The sequence below is a fragment of the Sipha flava genome, unplaced genomic scaffold, assembly GCF_003268045.1.
Source record: "Sipha flava isolate LNK unplaced genomic scaffold, YSA_version1 170_pilon_pilon, whole genome shotgun sequence".
Lineage (NCBI taxonomy): Eukaryota > Metazoa > Arthropoda > Insecta > Hemiptera > Aphididae > Sipha > Sipha flava.
Window position 1 is genome coordinate 558,926 of NW_020271906.1, and position 12,472 is coordinate 571,397.

Consider the following 12,472-nt stretch of genomic DNA (forward strand, 5'->3'; position numbering starts at 1 on the left):
TATATGTATAATATCCAAATATATAAACAAATAATTTATTTACAGAAATAAATAAACAAATAAATATTCGGCCTGTAGTGTTATATTTATAAAGTATGACTGGTTTTAAATTAAAAGTTCATCGTCAGGTAAATACAAAGTTAAAACAAAGTTTTAAGTTGTATTATTTATTTATTTGATGGATTAAATTATTATTAATTTTAAAAGTGATTTTTACATTAGTTACTATTATTATAGTTTAGAATGTTAGCGAATTTGTTAAATTTATATTATTGTGATATTTCATACTACAATAGTTAAAAACATTATTTGGTTGAGAAAAATCGAAATGTAAATGTAAATTAAAAATTAAATTAAAAAATTATATCCGTAATCATACTCCTTTTTATATTCCCACTCATTCCTCTTACTTTAGCCACAATCACCCCATGAAGAGAATGCTCAAGTTTGCTAATATAGTTTGATCTTCGCTCAGTAATTATTTATTGTTCATTACTTTATACTCCTGTCACTTTATTACTAACTTATATTGTATTTTTGTTTATCTTATATTTTATTATTTACTTATTCTCTCTATAAACAGTTGGCGTATACATTGTAAAATAAACAAATAAAATGTTCTGCTTGTTTATTTGAACCTATAATCTATAATATGTTTTTATATATGGACTGCATATTTTGTTGTTAATAATATTATAGATTTCCTAATTTTAGATGTAAATTTCAGATAAAAGATCATTTGAAGGTCCACTCATAACTATTTTTGCGTTTATAATTTATTATTTTCATTGATTATATAAACTAGTATTTATAATCAATGTTTTTAAATTGGAAATAGTTTTGATTAATAATTATATTTATCAAATGAATAATTTATTGTATTTAATTTCTATTGAATTGATTACTGTGTACGTATATAAGTTTGTTTTTTAAAATATTTACTGTTACGTATTTAAGAATGGATAAGTATACAATTTTAACGTCAAGAAAAATCATTTTTTTTATCCAGGTTTGACATTAATCTTATTAATTTTTTCAACAAAATATTAAGTGTTTTTAAAAGAAGTATGCCTATTGATAATTATTATTATATTTTTTTTTTTTTTTTTGAGAGAGTCTAAATATTTAGCAAGGTTATATAATGGAGCAGTTTTAAAGTTAATTAATGGAGGAATTTGATTATATTTATTAATGATTATTTATAAAATCTAAAGTTTATTCATGCATTTCATTAGTAAGAATGATAACAATAGCATTAGATATATCTACTGGAACTGTTTAAGAATTATTTGTTTTTGATTTATTCACTATATTATTAATAATTATATTTTATCGTTTACCTATATTATTTTTTTTTAAATATTTCATTAGGATTATTTTTATAGTTTTTATTGATGCTTTTTATTAGGCTATATCTTGTTTTATTTTGATTTTGAAATTGTATATAATTTATAATTTCGTAGTATGAAATATCAAAATACTATATCTAACAAATTCGCTATAATCCTAAACAATAATACTAATAATGTAAAAATCACTTTTAAAAATAATAATAGTTTAATCAAACGTATAAATAAAGGAACTACAAAATTCCACTTTTTCATGTATCTAAGATATAAAGAATAATAATTTTAATAATATTTTAAATAGGTAAATGATTTTAAAAATAATATCTTATATCAATACATTTCAAATAATAATAAATAATAATAACCAAAATATTTATAATTCTTAACATATTTATGTCTAATAAAAAAATAATTTTAAATGATCTCTCATAATAAAATAAATTATCTCTATATAAAATAATTTCATACTGAGTCACGATTTTATTGACTTTATATGTACCCGACGATAAATATTTGAAACCGGTCGTATTTTATAAATATACTAAATAATACTCAAGGCCAAGCATGTATTTCTTTATTTTTTACATAAGATATTTGTTTATTTATTTATATATTAATAAATATTTAATTGAAAACACTTAGTATAATAGCCAAAAATAATAAAATATTGAACTATTTTTTATAACCTCTAGGGATTTTAAGGTTTACTCGATTTTACTGTATATCAGATGTATGTATGTCTACTCTATACAAAAATACTAGCATTTTTTCGAACATAGATATTAGATAAATTACAATTTAACTTTAAACGGTTCTATTTAAAACATCATTAAAAATTAAATATTCCCGTTTTTTGATACAGTACGCGAGCAAAAATTTAAAGTTGAATGTTCAATCATTTAAAATACTCGAAAATCAAACAATATTGTTCTCGTGATATTTGTATTATACGAGTACAAGTATAATACATGTATGACAATACGTATAAATAAGTCTTACACGCATTAATTTATTATCATGTAAATATATTCTTTTCTTTCCCGTCTTTTCAACAAAAAAAAAAGAACCACTCAAAACGTGATATGCTCCTTTACCTCCATTCTGGTTTACACTAAAACTATGTGTTGTATTTATGTAGAGTCTATGCATTGTTTCATGTACAGTCGTAAGACTATATTTCGTACCGGATCACTGTCGTTGTTTTATACTGGTGTAATAAAAACTGAAATCACGTTCTCGGTGTAATTTAATTTCGTTGTGGAATGCTACGAGTCGCTGCCGCCGGTATAAATTATTTATTATACAAATTGCACCCATTTATTGCTTTTTGTAAGATGTAGTTGGATTAGACTAACTTACTTATATAATCTATAACGAAATAGGCGTACACCAATCTGTATGGAGGGTAAACGCAGGCCCGGCTCAAGGGGTAGACGACAGGCCCACGCCTAGAACGGAATTTTTCCTGAACAATTTTTATGTATAAAAATATATTTGATAAAATATTCACACGTAAGGGGTGGCAAAAACTAAATTTCGCTTATGTTTGAGTCGGGCCTGGGTACACGCACTCTAAAGATCGCGTCACACTATTGCGGTTGCATTGCGCTGTAAATTTGTGTCGCATTACAAAGCGGTTAGGTTTAATTAGTTAAGGTATAATTAGGTAAAAATTAAATTAATATTTTTGCTATTGGCTTACACTACTGACTGTTATTGAAAATAAAATACGACTGTCCATCGTAATGATAACAAATCATATCTGTAATAAAAATTTTAACACACGTTGAAATATTCAACGCAATTAATTGTAAACCTAAAATAATACACGTATTCTATAGATAGCATTCTAATGCAAATATTTTTATGAGTAATGTGAGTTATGACACATATATGTATATTCCGTAATAAACGCGTTAAGTATCTGATTTCATCAACATATAAATCTGACTTTTTTGTGACTTTCAAATAAACTTTTATTTTTGTTGGCTATCCACAAATAATAACTTGTGAATAATATTTCATTCAATTTTCATATCGTTCGGTCACAAAAAAATATTAAATTTAATAAGCTATTTAATTATGAAAGCGTATGATTAGGACAGAGAACTTGTAGCATTTACATATTTGTTTTGTATGATCACAAAAATAGCAGAATACGAAACAAATATGTTTCATTCTTTTACAAAGCTAGTCTTGAAATTTTATTTTGCATATAAATGTATATTTCAAGTTTTTTTTTGTTTTAATATTTCTTCCATTTCATATTTTTAGATGTATATTTCAAATAATTTATCATTTCATCAATACTTTTTTGCTGAAATTATTTCATCTAATATATAACCAAAATACTGTTGAATTAAAAATAATTTTAAATTTTGATTATATATGGTTGTTAACTGTTCGTAGACATACGATTTCCTTAGTAATACATCTCCAAGATCGGCGATTAGATTAATTTAACATATAAGCAGTAAACACGTAGCTTAAATTTTCAAATAGGACGTTAACAATTCCATAAACGATATCAAAAATTGTCATTGCACTAACTTTTGTAAGTGTTCGTAAATAATTTAATATTATAGTAATTTAGTCTTAGTTCTGCAGTCTGTGTATGTGAGTCTAATCGTAATTCGTGTCAAATTTTTGTCTTTATGTACTGTTTTAACATTAAAATGTCTGAAGATAAGGAGTCTATTAACAGGGTACTCCGACAAAATATCACCGGTAAAATATCGCGTAAGATATAAGGAGACTACATAAGAATAGGGGGTTATATAACTATTTATTTTGTATTTATTAAATTAATAAAAGAAATATTCAACAACTAAAGAACAATATAAGAAATATAACTGTATAGGCAGAACAAAACATATAAATAATAACCTATCATACTAAACCAGTATAATTTATTTACAAATCGAATTTATTGGGTTGCACAAAAAACCACTTACCTTTAAATAATTACTGATGAAAAATAATTAGGTACCTGTGCAACTTCTGCGTTCATGAACTATGATATGAACACCATCATTGATGCCATCCATTAGATGGGTTCAAAATAAAATCATACAACTCGTTCAAGTCCACATTCATTTTTGTTATTAATGTTATGAAATTAATTATATCAAGTAACAACAATAATAAAGTATAAATGTTATATTACGGTTAATTTGTTATCGACGACGTCGTCATTTAGGGGAAAAATAAATACCAATACTAAAAATAAATGAGCAACACCGCCGATCAAGACAATGTTAATGATGTCGATACCATTGCGTTGAATGTATTATATACTACGAATTAAATAATATGATTAACTTACAGTAGTATTACATAGATTTTGAAAAAGCTCTTGGCGCCCCAGTGCAATAGTCATGGCACCCGATGCACTTCTTGTACCCCCTAGGCACGGCCCTGAATTAACTACTCGTTTTCGAGCATCAGCAAAAGGTCATCTTCTTTGGCGTATAGTGATAACACTATTAAGACTAAATAAAACATAATTTTATTTAGTCTTAAAGGTGAATTTTTTCATTGTTTCGATAATTTGTTTTATTGTTTATTGATTCACATAGCTAGACTTAGACCCCACTGAAACACCGATACGAGCTTTTTTTTTAAAAAATGTATTCACCTGTGAAACCTACATACTTTTTAAGAAATGTATTAAACGTGTTAATCATCTTATCGGTTTCGACCAAGAGTAATTGATTTACTATAAGGCCGCTGCAATCTTATATGTAAGCGTAAGATTTTGTCGAAAACCCGAGTGCTGTAAATGCTGCTGTTTTCTTAAGAGTCCCTCGTCAGTTTTACACAAAATTTAAAAAATTTGAAAAATTATTTCTTTAAAGTACCATTAAGTAACATAAATTGTATTTATCATTCTATTTAATTGTAGTAACATTAAGGTGAAATTTGCTACTAGAAACCACCTAAGGACGTAAAGATTGGACCACTTTAATCGAAATCGTGTACTCACAAATGAAAAAATAAAAATAAAAAACACATTTTGTGATCAAATCAATAGATTTTTCTCATTCAATAGTCTAATATGCCTCTTTGTTATGTGTAGATATGAGTAGTTATTTGAATACTTTTGACAGTACATACTTCATATTATCATAACAATATTAATATAATGTTTATTCATTCTAATTATTTTATTTCAGACTGTTCTAACTGATACAACAAGATATTAAAGACTAATAAAGAAGATTTTTCTAAAAAAAAAAATGTATTTATTATATTTATTTGTAAATTGAATTTTTAGTTAATATTTGATGCGATCAAAGATAAATCTACTAAAATTCACGAAAGTATTTTAGACGTACATTGTAAGTAATAGAACTACTGTGCAGGTGTTTGCTAACTACCAACTCGATAGTCGGTTTTCAAATTTTATTCATTGAGTCAATTTGTACATGTATGGAATTAATAGTCTAAATGAGAATGAATTGAATTGGATATCCAATTTAGAGAGACACGACCAATTATAAAATTAATAATTAATTTTATAACCTTTTTTAATAATAAAATCAGTGTTTCACAATTTTTCAAATATCGAATTATATTATTGAAGTTTTAGTAGGAATCCTTAATTTTTTCTAGTATTAAATATAGCACATGTTACTCCAGGATAATGTAGCATTCTAACGGCGAAACCTTTTTTGAAATAGGTCCAATAGTTTTTGAGATTATTGCAAATAAACCAACAAACGCTATCTCTTCATATAATAATAAGATTAAATAGAATATTTACAAGTTTTACATGGCCCGGACGCAAACAGCGTTTCGCCGGCGCGCCGGCGTCACTATGCCGGTTCCAGCCGTCGCCATCATTTCGAAAATCGACATTTTGCCACTATATTTCTATAGTGGGCTTTTTATCGCCACGCCACCGCAACACCCATAGGCGACGGCGCACGACGAACAGAAAAACAATATATTACGGCAAAACATGATCTCGGAAAAAGTAAATATTTTATTTTTTGAAGTAATTTCTAAATCAAAACATCTAATATGTAAATTCTAGAGAAAAATATTTCCATGCGAAAGGATTTAAGAGTTCTTCGCAATAGTAAGCTCAATAGGATGCACGGAAAAGTTTATTTTTTTACTTTTTTAAATCTACTTAACTTTTTTACACATTAATATTTTGAAAAACACTTGTGATGTTCTCTTCTCTATATTGTACTTTTTGCGTGAACATGTTACTTTTAAAAATTGTCGGTGTGACATCCTCTTAAATGTACATTATTTATTTGTGTATTCTCGTCCATCCGTCAAGATTTCAGTCGTCATGTATAATAGTGTTAATTTTATTTGGTAACGAAAGCACAATCCCAGACACAAACCTTAATAGTTTTAATTATATCAGAATTATGATCTATGCAGTATGTGTTTTTTGTGCTGTACTGTAACTACCCTCCGTGGCGCCATCAGTAAATTTTATATTGTTGCTTATCTTATACAGAAAAACCAATTTTAATTTAAGTCAAAGCGTCCCTTTTGCTGCACCCTTGGCAACCACCCATTTCGCCAACCTCTAGTTAAAGATCACTGATTTTGTTTATAATTATAATAATGAATACCTTAGTAATTGAATCATATGTCCAATATAATAAAACTTACAATTGTCATAATTTATAGTGGAATTATATTTTCTAAAAACAAAACATCTACGGTTCACTATGAAATCACGTATTGAACAGAAATAAAAGATTATGAAAAATAAAAAAGTTTATAATAAAATAATCAGAACTTGGTGAATGGAACTGTAATGATATTTTTAGAACATCGATTTTATTTCATTCCGGCGTTTGTGGGCTCGTAAATCGCACATAAAACCACTGACCAGGAATGGAACGCGCGCTCGCATCTCTCCTTAGCTGTTTTAATTTGTATTAAAAAATATTTATACGTTTCACCCAGACCGCATACACGTACTCGAATGCCTACGCAATTAAATTTAGGTTATAGAACGAAAGTGTGGTACGTGCATTGATCGCAGTGCCAGGGCGGAGCATGAATCATGCCTTTAACCGCGCCGTACGTATTTTCATGTGTCACTCATAGGCGCAACTAGGGTGATCTGGGGGGATCTGGGGAGGCTTAGCCCTCCATAAATATTCCACGTTATACATGGCATACTGCATACAGCATATTTAACTCACAATAGTGTCACATACAAAAAAAGACACGTTGCAATATATCCAACTTGGTTCAGAATCTAAAATATATTAACTTGGTATATAAGAGTAGGGGTAATCTACAGGTTATTTTAAATTTTGGTAAGAGGGCTGTAGCCCCCCTCCCAGATTTTTTACCCTAGTTGCGCCTATGGTGTCACCCCATTTATTCGGGTTTCAAACTCCGCTACAACATAAATTAAATATAAATAATATTGTATATATTATATATAATACATATGTACGTTTAATTAATATTAAATGTACACTCAACCTATGGTTATAAATAAACACTGTGTGCGCCCAAAGGTTAGGGTAAAAGGTACGCCGTAGATAAATATCGTCATTTAAAAACTCGCTCCCTACGCGTGACCGAAGTGACACGACGAAACGTGTAGACCACAAACGGTACAATAAGCACGTGAGAAAACTTCGAGTGCATGCGAGTGAGTTTGTTTTGTGTACCTATGGAAAAACCGATTTTTAATCTGTACGATGATCTGTAGATCACCGGCTTGAAACAATGACTATCACGTAACTTTGCTGTTTAAAAAAATACAAGTCGTGTTGCGTATGCACACAAAAAAAGGTTAACTATTTGAAAATCATCGAAAAATATCTATTTAGGCATTTCCTATCTTCTCCCGAAAACTGCAATATCAAGCGGATGTTACTGGACTGAATTCTTTAGTGTTACACATTTAAAAGGAATCGCACTGTATAATATCGTAGGCATGTAAAATTAATTGCCGCAACTTGTATAATGTATCTCATCAGTCTTGTTGCAGATGGTAAGATGTTACATTTGTTCTTGGCGCAGTTTACACATCGATTTTTAAAAAAATATTAGTTTTGCCGCAGTTTACATACAGCCCTCTCACTGTAGATCCCGTTCCCGATGCGTACGTTAAAAATACGCATGTGTGCATCTAGCCTAAGGAGCACGGACACGGATGACGTTATGCGAATATTATTCTTACGTGAAAATATGCCGTAAAAAATGCACAACGCGATGTTCGTAACACAAGAGACTGGGGTAGGCAGGCAGTTGGTCGTGAATTACGTTTATATGCTCACGTGATGTGCACCGAGTTTGCCGAATATTCTGTGTTTTAGGTGTAAGACTATTTTGTTATTATATATAAAATTTAAAAAAATGATCTAGTTTTTATCTAGATATTTTTTTTATCGAAACACAACACTGCTTATTGAGGGGACTTTAGTTGGATTTTTATAACTTCAAAACAAATTGTATATAATATAGCATTTTAAAATTAATATATTTAGAGACTTAAAATACTTTAAATCTTGCACAGTTTTAACTTAAAAAAATCATAAAAAAAATCATTAAAAAAATCATATTTTTAAAATTATTTTAATTTTAATATAAAACAGTCTGTGTTTTATGTGCATTATTATTTAGTCCGGTTTAGTCTTATCAAATCTATTTTAATTAATAGTCTATTTTAAAAATCTGTACTTGATTGGTCTTGTACAAAACATATATTCAATTAAGGTACAGTCCGGTGTATGAATATTATATTATTAATATTAGGTCTTATTTTTAAATGTCGGTCCGGTCTCATACTTAAAAGTACATTCTAAATGACACGGTTCGGTGTAATCTGGTTTCATATTTTATTTCATCGGTCCAGTCCGGTCTTGGTCTTAGTTAAAATATATCAGTCTGATCGTCTTTAAAAAAAACGGACCATGTAGAACTTTAGCGCGTAGTAATCCCAAGCGGTGCGAGTGATGTTACCGTCTGCTCGAACCGACCGATTGCATATAATATCGTGTTATTCTACCGATTAAAAATTACGATGGTTAAGATATTGAAACCGGTAAATAACGGAACGGGCCAATTTTTGTAAAAATTTGTGAAAAATGACTCTACTTTATGTTAATATAATATATGTGATTGTTTCACAAGGAATCATCCAAATTTAGAACTATATTAATTTAAAGTAATTACATACGATCCATGGTTAATTACAAAAGTCATAATCAAGTATCAACGTCAACACGTGTAATTTAAACAAAACATACAATATCACAAATATTAATAATAAAATTGATACTAGTATAACTATGATAATATAATGCAATGATTTTGAAAATTGTATTAACCATGATATATATAATTGCCTACCCATCGTAGTTAAAAAATAAAAAAAAATTACTTGTGTCAAAAAAAATAAATAAACCAATTATAAAAATAATATATAAAAATTTTAATATTGAAATTATTTAATTTAGCAATTACATAAAATCCATGGTTAATTTTAAAAGTCGTAATCAAGTATCAACGTTAACGTCGTCAACATGTGTAATGACTAGGGAACGGATTTATATGCAAATACATATATGTATTGGATTAAGTTTTTTGAAATCTGATGAGAATTGTCCCCGATTTAGATCATTGTTATTAAAATAACATTAATTTTTTTTAGCATATTTTGCATATTTCAACGTTTTCACCTAATTTTGCATATTTCATGTATACTTGAGGTTTATAGTGCATATTTTTTATTTATAATGCATATATTTGTTTTATTTTATATTTTCATGTTCACAGCCACATAATATAGATAAAATAAAGACCGATCATTATAGCCAAAAGTAAAATGATATACTCAAAGGCAACACATACAAATTTTATTAATATAGATAAATTCATATGATAAAGTTGAACCCTTGAACTTTATGGAATTATGGAAGCCAATCAGTCAGTGCGAGCATTCGTTACATATAAAACTCGCCGTTTTTGTGTTTAGTGATTTTTTTTTTATTATTCGTTCATAACTTTAAAATGCCTAAAAGAAAAACACTAATTAGGAGTTGTCTACATACATACATAAACAAACATAAAGATATTTAAATAACCAATGATTCAATTTTGTATTACAGTATTTGTGAAATTTTTACATGGTTTAAAAAAAAAAAATATTTTTGATTTAATTATAAGTGCATATTTTGAAGCATATTACAGCATTTTTAGGAGCATATTTTGAGGATCTTTTGTGTATATAAATCTGTTCCCTAGTAATGACCACCAAACATTATACGATACCACATATATAAATATTAAAATTGATACTAGTTAGTTAATATAAGGTATTATTATAATGACTACATGCATGCTTTTTAAAAAATTTAACTATACCGCCGTATTCAACTGCCAACCCATCCTTATTGAAAAATAAATTTCTCGCTTTAAAATAAAATATACTTATTACAATATTTATATATAGCAATGTATTATATTCTAAAGTAACAAATCATCTCCGTTCAGAATCGTTATTCGTTTACAATGATACCTATCATTGCATTCAAATTTAACAAATCCATTGTAATGACCTATCCTATAAACGAGGTGCACTCCACCCTCTATTATACAGCAGAGCGAGGTCCATCCGGTTCTTTTTTCATATGATATTATGATATAAAATTAAAAGCAGTCAATGATTAATTGGATCTTAAGTCATTTTTGACTGAAAATATTTACGTTGGTATTAAAAATGAATAATTATTTTAAACATTCGTAAAATATTGAAGAAATTTCGGGTGGATGGGGGGGTCCAGATACCTTGGACCCCCCAGATATGGCCTCGGTGCTATTACAAATGTTATTAGATTTTATACCGTTACAAAGACACAGCGAGTACAGTATCTAAACAGTGCGAAGTATTGTTAAAGGAGCACAGAACATAAAAAATATAATTTTTTTATTTGAAAGAATGTTTTCAATTTTAAGAATAATGGTATAGGTGTTACGTTTCTACTTACATTACTTAATAAGTAATGAGCAATTAAAAAAAGACGCGTAACGTTATTGGGTCCTACCATGTCCGTATTTAAAAATTTGGCGCCCTTGGACATATAATTTGGACATAAATTTAAAGATAATTGCGCCCCCCCCCCCCAAAAAAAAAATATAAATAATAATAATATAACACATATTATTTCGTCCATAATCGAGATTCTTTAATATTAAAAAAAACTTATAAATGAAAATGGTTTAATACTTTTATTAATTAACAAATTATAATATAATAAAAATACAATTTTTTTTAAATTTACAAATAATAACATAATAAAACATACTATTTTATTTTTTTTTCATTAGGTACATAATTTTTAAAATTAATTTTGCTAAAATATTTTGCCGCCCCTGAGTCTTGACGCCCCGGGGCATGTGTCTAACTGTGCCCCCCTAAATACGGGCCTGGGCTCTACTTATCATAACTGCCTATCTCATACGTGAAGAAGTTCCTCCCTTCACACAACGATTTATCAACCTAAACATTTTATTTTTGAAATTTAGTTTGGGTATAAATGTATGGTTTTATGTGTTTAATACGATACAAGTGTCGAAATTTCAATATGACGTTTAGTTTTTTAAATATTAAAAATCTTAATAGAGACATTTTTCTTAAACAATGCGTTATAGCTAGCGGAGATCGAATAACGGGTCCGCCGACCGCGACTATTTAATCAACTAATATAATTTTACGGATTTTACACACTACACTCACATTTATATATACACATATATAAATATTATTACGTTATATTTTTAAAATTTGGTTGAACCAAATAGAGTAATAGAAATACAGTAATAATTATTAAATACTATAATAAGTTACTCTATGGGTTGAACGTATGTATTATGTCGTGTTTAGTGTGTAAAATATGTAGAATTAGATTAGATAGTGGCAGTCGACGGACCCGTAGTTTGATTTCCACTCGCCATGATTCGCCGTTTAACAAAAATATCTCTATTATTTGAAAAACTAAACGTCATATTGAAATTCTGATACTTGCATAAAATTACACATTTATACATAAATTAAATTTCAAAAGTAAAATGTTTAGATTGATAAAATCATTGTGTGAAGTGAGGAACTTTTATACGTATAAGATAGG